Below are 17,232 nucleotides of genomic sequence, written 5' to 3' on the forward strand. Positions count from 1 at the left end.
AATTGCTTGTCTACGGTCTTTCATTGGTACTTACTATGTTGTTAACTGTCTTGTACCATGATGTTTTTGTATTAGACGTGAGCACATTAGAACTAATATTTTTTCCAAATCTCTGTCCAATCAATGTTTGGAAAGTCGCGTTCTATTTTCTTCCTTCCTTCCTTCGCTTTTCTTTCACTCCCGCATTATGTCTCTTGATGTTGAGTGTCGTAACTGTCTGATTTCGGCACTTACATAACTGAACTCCACATACAAAATCCTCACATGCTGTAAACGATTGTTGATATTCCGCACGTCAATCGGGGGAAGCAGGCTTCGGGGTTTAATGATCTCGAAAATTTGACTGGTTATGCTTTCTCGCAAGTCTCATTAAATTAACTTGCCCTTTAATAAAAAGTGCAGAGGCTTTATTCTTTATATCAGTTAATCCTAGTCCACCATTTTCAGGATCTGAAGTTGGTATTTAAGCAGGTACTCTGAACACTTCACATTTCCACAAAAAGTTTGTGATTTTGGACATTATTCTCCTCGCTATCATTCTCGGTATTGGAAACAGCTGGCCAGTATAATAAGCTTCAGCAAGGATGAATGAGTTGATACACTTTGTTCTTTGAGCTTGGTTCATATATCGAGTTAAATTCTCTATAATGGCTCCTTGCTCTTTGTCCGCTACAACTTTCCAATATAAAGCAGTCATTTTCATGGGGCACGCTGTCTAGTGATCACAAGTGTTTTATGGTGCTATTATCAAAACCTCTGAGATTTAACATCTTCTTTTTTTCATTTGCATTTCCTCCAGATGCTCTACAGTACGTATCAATCATTGTTGCTAGCGTGATTACCTCCTCATTATTCCTTATAATGACCCTTATATCGTCAGCATAGGCTCTTATAACTGTTTTATTTCCTGATAATGTTAAATCTTTTAATCTAGCATGGACATACCGGAGGAAAGGTTCCAGTGAAGTGGCGAAGAGCGACATGGACAGAGGACTTCCTTGAGGAACACCTCGTTTTATTTGTATCGGCCTGGATTGTTGACAATTCATCTCTATTTTTGCATTTATTCCAGTAGCTATGTTCTTTATCAACTGTATGACCCTATCGTTGAAATTTATTTTCTTCAACGTCTGTAGAAGATATTCGTGATTTACTATATCAAAGGCTTTACACAAATCTAGAAAAAAATCAAACACACTTTAAGTTTGTTACAGAAGTTATTGCAATGATATCCCTGAATTCTGCAAGATGTAGAAAAATGGTCCTGCCTTGCGCGCAGTTCTGATGTTTACTAATAATTTTATCTGTAAGATATGAAATTCTCTTGTTTTCGATTCTAGCTATTAATTTATAGTCATAATTCAGTAGTGAAATTGGACAAGCATTATTTAAATCTTTGTTTCCATCATTTTTTGGCAAAAGAACAATTTTACCCTCGTTAAACTCAGCAGGAATCATTTCACCCTGATTAACATCATTTACAATATCCGTGATTTTCACACACACTATTGGCCAGTAACGGATGTAAAACTCTGCTGGCACACCATCCGGTCCTAGGGATTTTTTTGGTGGTGAGGCGCACTGAGTTTCATATACGTTCTCTTCACTGAATAGCTCGAGAAAATTTTCGTTGTCATCTTCTGTCAGCTGTGGGGCTAGGATGTCAAGGAATTGTTCCAAGGATGCATCACTACTGTGATTTACAGAATATAGCTCGCAATAATAGCGATAAATCTCGTCCATGATATCCTGCTGATTTCTCAGAATCGTAACGTTTTCTGTTCGAATTTCCTCAACAAACGTCTTTCTTCCGTTTTTCGTATGCTTCACTAAATGATACAGGAAGTAGTTCCGTCTTCTGACACCGAATTTGCCTTCAGTTTTATTTTCAACCGTTCAATTTGATTTATTTTGATATTAAGTAACTTGGCTTTGACATTGAATAGTAATATTCTATAGTGCATTTCATTTCTCATGCGGTCTGGGCACTGTATTGAATAAGAACCCTTCAACTTTGGCTTCGCCATTTTAATCCACTACGAGCACGCAGGCAAATTGCCCATGCTTCTTTAATCAGGTCTTCTAACTCATTATTTACTAACAAGGAAGTATTCAAATTCCGCTGATTGTGGAATCGGCGAACTGGCTGTATTGTTAGAGTTATGCAAGCTAAGACACTTTAGTGTTCTGAAAAGTACGTAGGTATGGTTTCTACTTTTGTCACGGAAGTTTCAAGAATTTTAGAAAAATGTAATCTTCACTCCTGGAAATGGAAAAAAGAACACATTGACACAGGTGTGTCAGACCCACCATACTTGCTCCGGACACTGCGAGAGGGCTGTACAAGCAATGATCACACGCACGGCACAGCGGACACACCAGGAACCGCGGTGTTGGCCGTCGAATGGCGCTAGCTGCGCAGCATTTGTGCACCGCCGCCGTCAGTGTCAGCCAGTTTGCCGTGGCATACGGAGCTCCATCGCAGTCTTTAACACTGGTAGCATGCCGCGACAGCGTGGACGTGAACCGTATGTGCAGTTGACGGACTTTGAGCGAGGGCATATAGTGGGCATGCGGGAGGCCGGGTGGACGTACTGCCGAATTGCTCAACACGTGGGGCGTGAGGTCTCCACAGTACATCGATGTTGTCGCCAGTGGTCGGCGGAAGGTGCACGTGCCCGTCGACCTGGGACCGGACCGCAGCGACGCACGGATGCACGCCAAGACCGTAGGATCCTACGCAGTGCCGTAGGGGACCGCACCGCCACTTCCCAGCAAATTAGGGACACTGTTGCTTCTGGGGTATCGGCGAGGACCATTCGCTACCGTCTCCATGAAGCTGGGCTACGGTCCCGCACACCGTTAGGCCGTCTTCCGCTCACGCTCCAACATCGTGCAGCCCGCCTCCAGTGGTGTCGCGACAGGCGTGAATGGAGGGACGAATGGAGACGTGTCGTCTTCAGCGATGAGAGTCGCTTCTGCCCTGGTGCCAATGATGGTCGTATGCGTGTTTGGCGCCGTGCAGGTGAGCACCACAATCAGGACTGCATACAACCGAGGCACACAGGGCCAACACCCGGCATCATGGTGTGGGGAGCGATCTCCAACACTGGCCGTACACCACTGGTGATCGTCGAGGGGACACTGAATAGTGCACGGTACATCCAAACCGTCATCGAACCCATCGTTCTACCATTCCTAGACCGGCAAGGGAACTTGCTGTTCCAACAGGACAATGCACGTCCGCATGTATCCCGTGCCACTCAACGTGCTCTAGAAGGTGTAAGTCAACTACCCTGGCCAGCAAGATCTCCGGATGTGTCCCCCATTGAGCATATTTGGAACTGGATGAAGCGTCGTCTCACGCGGTCTGCACGTCCAGCACGAACGCTGGTCCAACTGAGGCGCCAGGTGGAAATGGCATGCCAAGCCGTTCCACAGGACTACATCCAGCATCTCTACGATCGTCTCCATGGGAGAATAGCAGCCTGCATTGCTGCGAAAGGTGGATATACACTGTACTAGTGCCGACATTGTGCATGCTCTGTTGCCTGTGTCTATGTGCCTGTGGTTCTGTCAGTGTGATCATGTGATGTATCTGACCCCAGGAATGTGTCAATAAAGTTTCCCCTTCCTGGGACAATGAATTCACGGTGTTCTTATTTCAATTTCCAGGAGTGTATCAATCCTGCTACGAGATGTTGCCGTGCCATGAGTGAACTCAACAATGGAGGGGTATTTGATTACCCATGTATCCTTTAATTCTAAACCAGTAACTAGTTGTTTTAGTTCACTTGAGAAATGAAAATCAAGTAACTGATCTTTTCGATTTAAAACACGATTAAAATACCTCCAAGTAATAACTGTCCTGTATTTTTCATTAACATGTGCATCAGTTCATCTTTGAATAAACGTGCCCTGTCAGCTCGATGAGAACTTCTTGAAGGAGTATACAAGTTGACGATAGTCGCATCATAGATATTTCGTCCTATTTCCCTTCCGGATTCCAGTCGTTCCACCTCACTTACTGGAATTCCTTCGCTCACCAAAACAGCTGTTCCCGGACGTAGTTTTATTTATGTTTATAGTGGTGACAGAATAAGATTATGTCATTGCGCTATCACTATGTAGTTGTTTTGATGAACTAATTTAGTTTCTTGTGCTTCATGGTTCAATTAAACTGTTAACAGTTTGCTCGGAAGGCTGAACATGCAATAACACTTCAATCAGTTTATATGTTAATGTCCCGTTTTTTCTACATCTGAGGTTTTCTCTTGGCCCGCAATCAGACTGATTTCCTTCTAAGCTTTCTGATTTTTCCTCCAGCGATTCGTGGAGGACAGTTTCGCCCAAAACATTCTTTGGGCTTGGGTCGCCCTTTCCGGATTTTCCCTCCTCTTGGTTACGAGCTACATTCACATTTGGTTGCGTTTTTTATTTTACTTCTCGGCTCATCTGGAGCAGCAACAGACGCTTTGGCAATTTTTGTTGCTGGCATCGGCCCTGCGGTGTTAACCGTGATTTCAGTTTAGCTACCACTTCCTTGTTCTTTATTACTTCCTGATCGAGGGAAACCAATGGAGAGCAGTTTTGCAACCTCTCCCTGAATTTGTGTGCTAACAGATAGCTGCTGATCTTTGCAATCAGTTACTTCACCTGTTGTTTCGCGCAAATTAATATTGACTACACCCCCCTCACTTTCTGGTATCGTCCATTCGCATTCTGCCTTCCAGTTCCTCTGCCTGCTCATCGCACTGTTTATACTTGCGAACTGAGGGAGTTGTACAGGACAGCTCGTCCTCTGAACAACTATCAGTTATCGCCAGAGGTCGTTTTTTTGGTTGCATTTCAGTTTCACTAGTAGTGGTATCAGGGTTTCTCCTTGTTGTTAATGGGGGAAATCGACTGTTATCGTGGAGGGAACATCAGCTTCGCCCGCTGCGTTAACATCCTCAACCAGTTGTTCTTTGGTAACAGACCATTTAAGTTAAGTTCCTGACACAGTATCAAATTACTATTAAGAACAACAGTTTGCCATGGACATTCCTGTCTGAAGTGGCCGGTTTCGTTACATATACGACATGTAGTTTCCTGACCTGTATAAACAATTTGTGCCTTATACTCGCAAACAGTTATGTGAGACGGAATATTTGTCTTAACGTTCATCTGTACACAGCGGACCCTGTTGAAACATTGCAGTTTAAAGCGAGGTGACCATAAATCATTTGCAGTTGATTTAATGACCCCATAGTTTGAAAGAGCTTATCATTTTCAATTTCAAGGGGAAGATTCAAGAAAAAAAAATGGCTCTGAGCACTATGGGACTTAACTTCTGAGGTCATCAATCCCCTAGAACTTAGAACTACTTAAACCTAACTAACCTAGGGACATCGCACACATCCGTGCCCGATGCAGGATTAGAACCGCTCGGCCACCCCGGCCGGCGAAGATTCAAGACACGAAGGGTTTTGTTATCAATGTCAACTCTACAGATTGAAACTTTACTTTTATAACCTTTTCTATGCACAAAATCTACTTCACAGCCCCACTTTCATAACACTTTATCAACAGTCTCAGCACTGGATAACTTGACAAGAACACAGTATTTTTCCTGATCCATCTGCCAGGAATGGCCGGTTTCAGAATTGAGAGCAATTTCATGTGTAAACCAGTCATCTATTTCCAGGGATGTTGGTTGAACAGGACGGGATTCCTTGTCAAAAGCAAATGCCCGTGTATTCTTCCTGAGGTTTGTAGCCATGGTTAACCCAGCGACGAAATTTGGTTTAACAACCGATATTCCCATTAGCAGCAGCACGACCAGAAGGAGCGATGAGGTCACAAGGTATATGAACGAACATGGAAATTAGCGGACGGACAGCATTCGGCGAAGCACAACTACAGCGATGTAAATACGGAAGTACAGCGCAGCAGTAAACAACGTCCACACACTAGCGCGGCTGAGACGGAATTGATCCGTCTGAGCCACCGAGGACACAGACGATAGTGCGACTGCAGGGACTTTATCTCTTGCACGCTCCCAGTGAGACTCACATCTCCAACGTACTCTCCACACACCCTGAATTAGTAGTGCCCCTGCCCACTATACTCATTACTCTCGGCAGTCATTCTTCGAGAGCAGCAAGTTCACCAATGGTATCTGTTCTTGTGGATATGTCTGAAAGAACAGATACCATCTTCATATAGATAGGGCTAACCAGCCAATGATCTTCTTCAGTGCGGATGCACTTACATTGCCCGAACTCCTACGGGAATCGGCAGATTGGCTGGAGATAAGTCCCTGCAGTCGCGCTGTCTTCTGTGTCCTCGGTGGCTCAGAAGGACGAAGCGTCTACCATGTAAGCAGCTGATACCGTGTTCGACTCCCGGTCGGGTCTCACATTTTCAACTGTCCCCGTTGATATTTATCAACGCCTGTCAGCTGCTAAAGATCTGGATTTCATTGATCTTCATTTCAGCTTGCCAACAAAAATAAATAAAATAACCTAACCTACCTCTCCCGCATCTTGGCAGTTTGTGGGGTGCACTTGGGCTTTCCATCAGTGAAGACCAGGCTTTGGGTCCCAGAAAGGGCACCATCATTTTCAATTTCATGCCTGTTTCTGTGGGAGATAGTTAGGTGCGGTGTTAGCACAGCCCTGGGACAAAGAGATTCCCACCAAAATTCGAAATTCTCGCCAAAATTCTAAATTCGCACCAAAATTGTAAATTCCCTCCAGTAGGCTACAGGGTGGAGGCAGAAGGGCGAGGTGGCAGGGACCTACATGCAGACTGAGGAAAACACATGAAGCTATCCAGGGGTTGTGGTGAGGATTGGGGTGGCAGTAGGTTATGGCTAATTAATTGATTAATTTAATTAGTTTGCATATCCATTTGATATCAAAATTTTCCTTGTGCCCCCATTACTGTACTACTTCAGTTGATGTTGCTCTACCGTAAACAGGGTTTTAATATCAAACATGTTCACTGCTAATTTAATACATCAATAATATTTGCCATGTAGACCGTTATAAAAATTTCCATTGTGCTTAGTTTTTTCTAGGAAATGATTAACTATTCTGGGATGTTGGTGCCTGAATAAAAATGCAAACCATACATTTCTGCTCCCGCCCTGGTGTTTATTACAAAAGAAAAAAGTCTGACTACTGAAAAACAGTTGTGAATGTGATAACAATAATCCAAAACCAAGATATAACACACCGAAATTCAACATGTCAAGATTAAGTCTAAGATCACAATAAGCCATTCAGTCACAATTTCCATCATATTCATAATCGATCAATACATTCCATTCTATGTGAACTTTTTATTTTCCAGATAAACATATTATAGGCAAATAGTTTTCACAACATTATATGTGACAAATAATTCGACAATTTCTGTTCAATTCAGTGGCGTCAAATTCTTTTGCAGACAATGTTTTCTTACATAAGTATTTCATATGGCTTTTTGTTCTTATTAATCATACTTATCGTTAAACATGATGAGTGCTTTAATGCATAAAGTAACAAAATGTAAGGTACAATCATTTGAACTCTATTTTGGATTGATTAATACATTTTCATCTCACAAAAAATAGCCTTCACAGAAAGTAAAACAATGAAGGACCTATCACCCACATTTTATTGTAATTATTGCTATTAATTGTAAATCATACATGGACTAATTTTTTTAAATCTTAGCAAAATATGCTTAAGTTAATAATCGAAAATGTTAATAGTCTTATTGAGAATAATTTTCACAATCGATTTTTAATGGATCAGATCAGAATACATTGTTACAAAGCTCTGAAATAACAAGTTATACAGTGCAATGGAAATTATATGGTTAAATCCAGAGAAGAGAGCAGATAAGTCGAAAGAGTACACCGAAAGCCTCTTTGAGGGGACGATTTGTCCCATGTTCTGACAGAAGAAGCTGGAGTCGATAGGAAGATATAAAATGAGGCAGAAGATTGATACCACACCATCTGAAAGTGGCAAGAAAACGACTATTCACGTTTGTGTGTAGAATTTATGATAGGGGTGGTATACTATTAAACTTTCTCAAAATTTCATCCACACAATTCCTAAGAGAGCAAGATTCGACATGTGGGAGAAATCTCGCAACAACACCTTAACAATGTATGCTTCCAAGATCCCGACAAGAACAGTTTACAGAGAATGGAAAAGATAACAGGATTTGGTAGATGAAAGAGAAACTGGTATAGGCATGCGTATTCAAATACACAGATATGTAAACAGGCAGAATACGGCTCTGCGGTTACCTCTGCTACAGTGGCAGGTTATCAAGATTGAACTGAATTTGAACGAGGTGTTATAGTCGACGCACGAGCGATGGAACACAGCATCTCTGAGGTAGAGATGAAGTGGGGATTTTCCCGTATGACAGTTCCACGAGTGTACCGTGAATATCAGGAATCCGGTAAAACATCAAATCTCCGACATCGCTGCGGCTGGAAAAAGATCCTGCAAGAACGGGACCAACGATGACTTCAGAGCATCGTTGAACGTGACACAAGTGCAACCCTTCCGCAAATTGCAGGAGATTTCAATGCTGCACCAAGTGTCAGCGTGCGAATCATTCAGCAAAACATCATCGATATGGACTTTCGGAGCCGAAGGCCCACTCGTGTATCCTTGATGACTGCACGACTCAAAGCTTTACGCCTCGCCTTAACCCGTCAATGACAGGAAACATGTTACGTGTTCGGATGAGTATCGTTTGAAATGGTGTCGAACGGATGGACGTGTACGGGTATGGAGACAACCTCCTGAATCCATGGACCCTGTATGTCAGCAGGGGATTGTTCATCCTGGTGGAGGCTCTGCAATGGTGTGGGGTTTGTGAAGTTGGAGTGATGTGGGTACTCTGATACATCTAGTAACAACTCTGAGAGCTGACACGTGCGTAAGCATCCTGTCTGCTAATCTGCATCCACTCATGTCCATTGTGCGTTCCTACAGACTTGGGCAATTCCAGCAGGACAATTCGACACCCACCTGACACGTCCAGAATTGCTACAGAGTGGGTTCAAGAACAATCTTTTGATTTTAAACACTTCCGTTGCGCACCAAACTCACCAGACATAAACATTATTCAGCATATCTGGAATGCCTTGCAGCGTGCTGTTCAGAAGAGATATTCACCCATCGTCATGGCAATTTCGATATCAAATTGGCATGCAAATTAATTAAACTGATCAATTAATTACCCCATTCCCAGGTGATGTCATGTGTTTTACACAACCCCCTCCCCATCCCTCCCTCTCCCCCAACCCCCACCTACCCTGTTGGTGGGAATTTCGAATTTTCTAGGGAATTTAGAATTTTCGTGGTATAATCAAGCTTCTGCTTTAAAATTCTGTTGTCAATTCAGAGGACGTAATATTAACGGATATTGTTGATGGAGATTGTTTTTAAAATGGGGATGGGTGATAGAAAAATGGTTCAAATGGCTCTGATCACTATGGGATTTAACAGCTGAGGTCATCAGTCCCCTAGAACTTAGAACTACTTAAACGTAACTAACCTAAGGACAGCATACACATCCATGCCCGAGGCAGGGTTCGAACCTGCGACCGTAGCGGTCACGAGGTTCCGGACTGAAGCGCCTAGAACCGCTCGGCCATTCCGGCCAGCGGTGATAGAAACAGAAAAAATTCAGTGGAGGGGAAGTCGGGAGAATTGTGCACTGCAGGAGACATATTTTGCATTTAGTAGGACAAGGATACAATTATTAAACGTCCTATGGCATTGTATGCTGTGCTCTCTCTACCAGGTGCTACACACAGTGCACTGTGCCATGCATTCATTAATGTCTGGCGAGGGATGTCGCTCGCACGGCAGTCATTTGTTGAATGAGCAGTTGTGCACAAGGTCTAGCACACGTCACTCAGTGTAATATCTGGTGGCCTGCAGCAGAATCATGGGATCCCCCTCCCCCCGCAGGCCAGGACGTCTCGCACGACATTATTGGACCACACACACACTGACCCCCCTCCATGCTTACATGCAGCGCCACCCACCTGCCCGCACTAGGCAGCCTCATCGCTTTCTGCTACCACTCAGCACCAAATGGGGACTTGCAGATGCCCAGTGGCTCGCCAGTGGTCAAAGAGAATCGGCAGGCAACTCTATGGCTCTGAGCACTATGGGACTTAACTTCTGAGGTCATCAGTCCCCTAGAACTTAGAACTACTTAAACCTAACAAACCTAAGGACACCACACACATCCATGCCCGAGGCAGGATTCGAACCTGCGACTGCAACGGTAGACGATTGTATTGTGAGCCATTGTTTCTGAGGCATGCTGCAGTCTGTGTCTACCATGAACAACAGATTTGTTTTCGAAGGTTAGTGGTCCCTACATGGAGTCAACAGGTGTTCAGCAGCAGGCCAGCAGTCGAAGGGAATCAGCAGACGATTGTAACGTGAGCCCCTATTCCCAGGGCGCACGGCGGTGGGCGACTACCACGAACAACAGATTTGTTTTCGAAGGTTAGTGTATTCCTCCCACATCTGTGCCCTAATGAACAAAAACATGCGTTTCGAGGGCTGCAGCTGGTGTTGGAAATGCCACGCAATCTATTTGTTCCAGAATAAACAAAGGGTGTTTTTGTAAAGATAGTAGCTGCATACAATTTTCCAGCCACATGCAGTCACTTGCCTGCAAACAAAGGATGTTTTCGAAAGTTCCCTCTATATCTTTGTCCCTTACAGCAGCTTCCTGTTTCTCATCCAACTGCACCAAGTCTCCTTCAGCCTACTTGAAGAAAATGAAGTCAAGTTATAACTTGCTAGAATGGCATTCTGAGTTCCTATTGATCCTCCGAATAAAAGAGGGTGGAGTCTGAAGGTTGAAGGTATAGAACGCGTAACCGCCCCCCCCCCCCCCCTACACAACCATCATCAGTCTTTGACAGTGACCAGTCATGTTTGTGTGATTCTCACAATATGAAATGACCAGCCAGCAGTGATGCCAGCGGCAGTGGTGATGGGACATGACCAGACTTGGAGCAGTTGCCATGTAAGTGTTTATAAAAAATATGAGTTCTAGTTGCAACAGTTATAAAATTTTGCAGCTATAAATTTTTTGGGATTGTGATACATTTTTGTAACAAGTTGTTATAAAAGTTCTTTTTTCTTGCTATTTCAGCATTCATTCCCGAAATGCTGATCGACTTAGAGCGTCAGCTGAAAGCTGGAAGCCGACAGCAACAGCAAGCAAAAGAGGCTATGCTATCATCATGTAAGTACATCTCCAAACTCTGTGTGATAGTTTACATGTTCAGAAAACAGCTCTTGATGTATTCAAAACGTGACAAATGTTCATAAAATTTTTGATCTCGCTGTTGCAGCAATGGAGGTGCAGCTGACCGACTGCGAGTGGCTGCTGGGGGCCAAAATGCATCAAGAACGTAAATACATTTGTAATATATTTCTGTTAGGCTTCTTTTGTTTTTCATCATATACGGTGGTGAGAGGCATATATTCTACATTGTTGTAGATGTTGCTATGGAGCAAGAGGAGGAGAATTAAATGGCGGTGTGCATCGAGGATGATGACCAGGAGTCATCACTTCCATCTGGTACGAACTCTTTTCTTTTTCGTAGTTACTTATAATTAATACCTCGTTCTAGGCCAATTCAGTACCGACTCTGTTGTTGTTTCTTAAAATCAATGTCTGAAGAAGCAGAAAAGCAAACCAGATGAATAGGACAAGCATTTTATAGCTGAACCACAACATTTTTCAAATCATGCAGGTGAGCAAGATCTTCATGTAAACATGCTGCCATTCTCTGAAAGTGATAATCAGCATTACATATGCATCAAAGACATGCCCCACCTCCTTTTCAGTCAACTGTCAGAACATTAACATAAAAAACACAAGTGCTTCAGGTACCTAAGTACCTATTCGGAAGGAAAGTATTCAAAAAGGCATCTCAAGGGCTGTGAATCCAAGGAACTAATACGTGTTGCTATGCCTACAGAAAGAAAGAAGTTCATTAAATTCAAGGATGCTCACCACCAGGAACAACGTCCGTTCTTTGTAAATGCTGGCTTCGAATGTCTCCTTGCCCCTATAACCCACTGTGAAGGAAACCCCTTAGCCTCACATATCACCTTCACTCAAAAACATATACCATATGTGACAGTGTACCAACTTGCATGCTCGTGAAATTCCAGTCTTAACCGCTACGAATCTTAAGAGAGGAATAATCCTGCAGTTTGCTTGCTCACTGAGGTTGAAAAACTCTCATGGATTGTTGATAGGCTTTACTGCAGCAATATCCCCATGACTGGATCAGATGAGGTTAAAAAAATTATACAGTGATGCAGTTTAATGTCATATTCGTAGGTTTCCATTAAATAGAAAAGCTGAAACTCCTATTTTTCATGTTAAAGGGAAGTTCCACAGCGCAGATCACAACCCATGTAACTTGAAGTATGACACATACCTGCCTTCTTCCATATTTTAAACGGATATGATGCTCACTTTCTTGTTGAGCTTTCTTGGTGATGCCAAAAATTATGCTCTGCTTCCTTGAAATGCTACGTTATATGCCGCCACCACTCGAGAAACTCTCTGAAACCCTACCTCGAGAGGATATGCATATCATCCAATCTGCTAGGAAAGCAGTTTTCTCTTATTAGTATCTGGATAGTAAGTCAAAACGTTATGAAACCAGGCTACCTGAGACATCTGCATTTACCAGTATTGTCCTAGGCCATGCCTTAACTAGTGCAGATGATGAGCTTACCATGAATGTCTGGCTGGAATTCAACATTAAAAATTTGGGTGAATGCACGAGACTATACACGGACACATGTGTGCACTTGCTGGCGGATGTTTCTAAAAAATTTCAGAGTGTATGCATGGCCATGTACTCTCTAGATCCAGCCATTTATTAGATGGCACCTGGATTATCCTGGGAACAATACACAAGAAAACAAGGTGCAGCATTGAGCTTTTGACTGCTGCTGATATGCTTATTTTTTTGAGTGTAGGATTCATGGAGGACTTTGCCAGTGTGTTCATAGACATGCCAAGGTAAATACTGTACTTACAGGTGTGGGGTTCAATGCATCCCTCAAGTCAACTTATAGAATATATTTGTTGCGATACTGGTACACCATGATGTCACCACTGCCAGTTAGTGGATTTCAATGAGTGCCTGAAAATGAACTAGAGGCATTAAGTATAAAAATATTTGGTCTGGTGGATGATTTTGATGTAGAGTATGTGTGTGGAAGTAGACCTCATATACCTTGTTATTATGCATGAAGTCACAAGCGACTTGCTATTACATCCCAATCAACAAGTTCTGTGAGGAAGCAGTACCCATAAACTGATGACCACTGTTGGGCACAAGCAGAAGTACATAAATCATTATCATAATCTCAATCAGTGTCTTAGCTTAGGGATGGAGCAAGGCAGAATCACCCAGGCTATCTCCTTCAACCAGTCCCCCTTGTAGAAGGAGTATATTGAATTAAATACTGAAAAGAGGGCAGGTGCGACTAGTGATTTCGAAAAATACTTCTATAAACTGATAAATAATTCCATTTTGATAAAACCATGCAGAATGTAAGAAATAAACATGATGTTTTGATTAGAACCTAATTGGATAGGCCATTGGGCATAAGAAAATACACCACGAGACCAAATTGTAAGTAGGTCATTACCTTCAATGAAAACTTTGTTGCTATGGAGATGTTGAAGGTTCTATCCAAAGTCAGATTCTCACATCATGACGATAAAAGAGCCATTTGCAATGACAGGGTTGCACCCTCCCCTGCTCTCACTGTTTATGTGAAGCACTGGAGGAGGTGGGGGACTCTGACAGTGTGAATGAGAGACAATGAGTGACTGGCCGAATAGTATGGCTCGTTAATCATAGTGTAAATATTGTATATGTGTGTTGTATGGTGTGCCCACATGTGTGATTGCTTATATGTTTGTGTGTATGTTTGTGAGTGCAGTTGTGTGTAGTTGCCTGTGTAAATATGTATGCCTCTGTGTGAATACATTGTTAACTTTTTGTTGATAAGTAGCTTTTAGCTGCATTTTTGGTCTCTATCACAACCCACCAGTCTGGCTATCAAACTCCTCCCAGTCAGACACTAGCAGCTCTTCGATAGAACACATTCTGAACAGCAGCAAGTATGACAAGTGAATGATGGAGGCAGAAGTGGGTGGGCATGAGCAGTAGAAGTTCTCCAGTGCTATATACAGCATATACAAATATAATTCCACTGAAGCGAATTTGTATCAGCTGCCCACCTCTTCCATTTTGGAAGAGAGAATGCTTCATGTCGAATATCTTGGCAGTTTGCGCATGTGTATGAGCATGTATTGATTGTGACACGCATCTTGGATCAATCCTTCTGCACTGCCACAACCTACTGAACCTAGTTCTTCTGCTTCTTTCTCCTACACACTTCCATTAGCATAGTCTTCCACCCCCCCATGTAGTAGACTGTGGTTACAGTCCTCCCTCGAATACATACAAGTAATATACCTATTGGAAACTGCTGTATCATTTACATCCATGTCATTGATTGAAAACATGACAATGTTTCCGTAACAACAGCTCAGCATAAACAGAAGATCTCCCAGCTGGTCATGTGAGTAGAGGAGAGAATTCCGATCCAAATTTGAATTTCTCGCCAATTTCTGTTGGAGGGGATGGGGGTGTGACGTCAGCAGAGCCCTGGGACGAAGAAATTCATGCCATTTTCGAAATTCCGCCATTTTTTTAAGTTCCCACCAAAATTCGAAATTCGAAGGGTGGAGTGGTTAAGGGTTGGCTCAAACACATGAAGTCATCTTGAGGTGTGAGGTAATTAATTGATGAATTTAATTAATTTCCATACAAATTTGATACTAAAATTGCACCTGTGCCGCCCTTACCCTACTACTGAAGTGCTGGCAAGGTGTAAATAAATGAACTGAAATTAATTTATTAGAGTATGCAGTCTCCAAGAGAAATGGTATGAAAATAGATTGGCTCAACATAGAATAGGTTTAAGCTCACGAATACATAATATGTGTTCTTTGAAGCCAATTTTCTGCTTTATCATGGAGCACCACAACTGTAGTGTAATCACAGCAGAAAATTAGTCAACAAGGGGTAGGTTATGTAAGGCAGCCAGATTTTGCCACCACACATGAATAATTTTGATAATGGAAATTTCGTATTTAGTTAGTATGGGGTCGCATTTTAGGTGAGGTTATCGAAGTATTAATCATTTGTTGGTTGATACTGGGTAGCCTAATACAAACATTTCTGTAGAATCGCATGCTTGGAGCCCGCCATCCCATCGAGAACCTAGTGGAACGGGATCCTTACGGCGGCCCGCGTCATTGGTGAAGGGGGTCGCGTGTGGACGCTTAAGACAGTAGAGATAATTTCTTCCAAGCGTCACCATCAGCCATTCTATCACGAAGAAATGTATGGGGGACGTCTGTCGCAGATGCGAGCTAACGGCCGCGAAAATTCTCACACATGACACCAGGTAGGGAAATGAATATGAGTGGCTGAATTTGTAGTCATAAGAGGGGTTAGAAAATGTTCTAGAAGGTTTTCCCAAACTCAGTATCAGTTGAAGGCGGTTGGTTGACAGCTCCATGACTTTTAGGGTGGGAGGTATTCCATTTGTAATGGGCGAGATTACTGGCCGCTTGGAGCTTGTGTGGTTTGATCTAAACGGGAGCATTGTGTGACGGTGGGGATTCTCCGGCGGGTTCAGTGGAACACACATCGCTGGAGAGCTTTTTTAGACGTTGCTGGCAAGACGCCAGTGAGCAGTCTCACTGTTAGATTTGATAAAGTGCTGACGTCGCCACTAGGAGTGGAATCATTCCTTTCTCTGTGAGCAGAGACTCGACCCTGTGCTTGTTTGTGGAGACTGGGGCATTAAGAAGTGCTCCTTTACGTCCGCACGATTGAGTCAAGTATCTGCTCCTGGCTGACGAGCGAGCAGATTTCTTGACTTATGTTCGGCATTGTACTGATGTACTTTTCGATGCTGGGAGTTTTTGTCCTCTCTGTAAGCAGAATTTACAGTTACGCAGCGCAGTTCGTCTGCTCGATGTCCGGCAGCATTGAGCGCATCAGCGCTGCAGAATAGCTCTTCTCGCTGATATACGCGCCATAGCTCAGCAGACAGGAAATCTTTAACAGTAAATGATTCAAATTTCGTTTGCTTGGTGTCTGAGCTCTTTGCTGTCGGTCCAAGTCAGGTGGAGGCTTTCTTAACTGATTCTAAACAGTATCAACCGCCGAGAGTTTCTGTTGAATAAATGTGGACCCGATTTCAAGTCAAGACATGTGTGTTTTACCAATCTCAAATTTAGATTAATGAGTAGGAGTTAACGTTCCATGTCAATACCTGCTTAATTTGCATTTTTTGAGTGTTGTTTTTTATAATAGATATCTTCACAGTACCCATTTGTTCTACTTTATCTGGGATTAAATTTCACGTACCAATCCTATTTATGTTAGTAGAGTTCTATCACAAATTGGTGACTTGAATATGTTACTCCCGGTTGTAGGCTGTCAGTGGCAGGGATAACGTAATTCATTTTTAGGCGTGAGCATTCCATTGCGAGCCCAACATTTACAGGTATGTACACACGATGAATTTAAAAGCACGCTTTGTGTAGTATTGGACAGCTCATGTCTATGTATGAATACAGTTTTTTCTCTGTCCGTTGCCCTGATGCTCGCAAAAATCAGGCTGACATTCATCAGCATATGGTCATTTCTTTTTTGCACTACTGTATAATGCTTTCTTAAATTCAGAAACGAGTATTGTATCCAACATATAATTTTCTTGCCCTATGACCTAATGTTTCCTGGGAACCTACGAACTTTCTCCAAGAATAGTTTCCATAATCTCACATTATTGTTTGTTCCATTACACATGTCATTCATCTCTAAGCGTTATGCTACCTATTTTGTTCTCCTTAATCCCTGTTAAAATTTTGTATTTATTGTGTGAGTTCCTTCATCCATCAACTCTTCTTTAGCTTTACTGTGTTTTTAGATAATTTCATCCCCGAATCTCCTATTCTGCTCTTGTTCATTTTCAACACATTAACATTTACACTGTTTTTTTATTCATTCCAGTATCCTATCTGTTATGAATGACAGCCTCTTTTCTGTCATTTCCAATACTAGAACTTTTCTGCTGCCATTGCAAT

This window comes from Schistocerca cancellata, chromosome 4, assembly GCF_023864275.1.
Source record: "Schistocerca cancellata isolate TAMUIC-IGC-003103 chromosome 4, iqSchCanc2.1, whole genome shotgun sequence".
Lineage (NCBI taxonomy): Eukaryota > Metazoa > Arthropoda > Insecta > Orthoptera > Acrididae > Schistocerca > Schistocerca cancellata.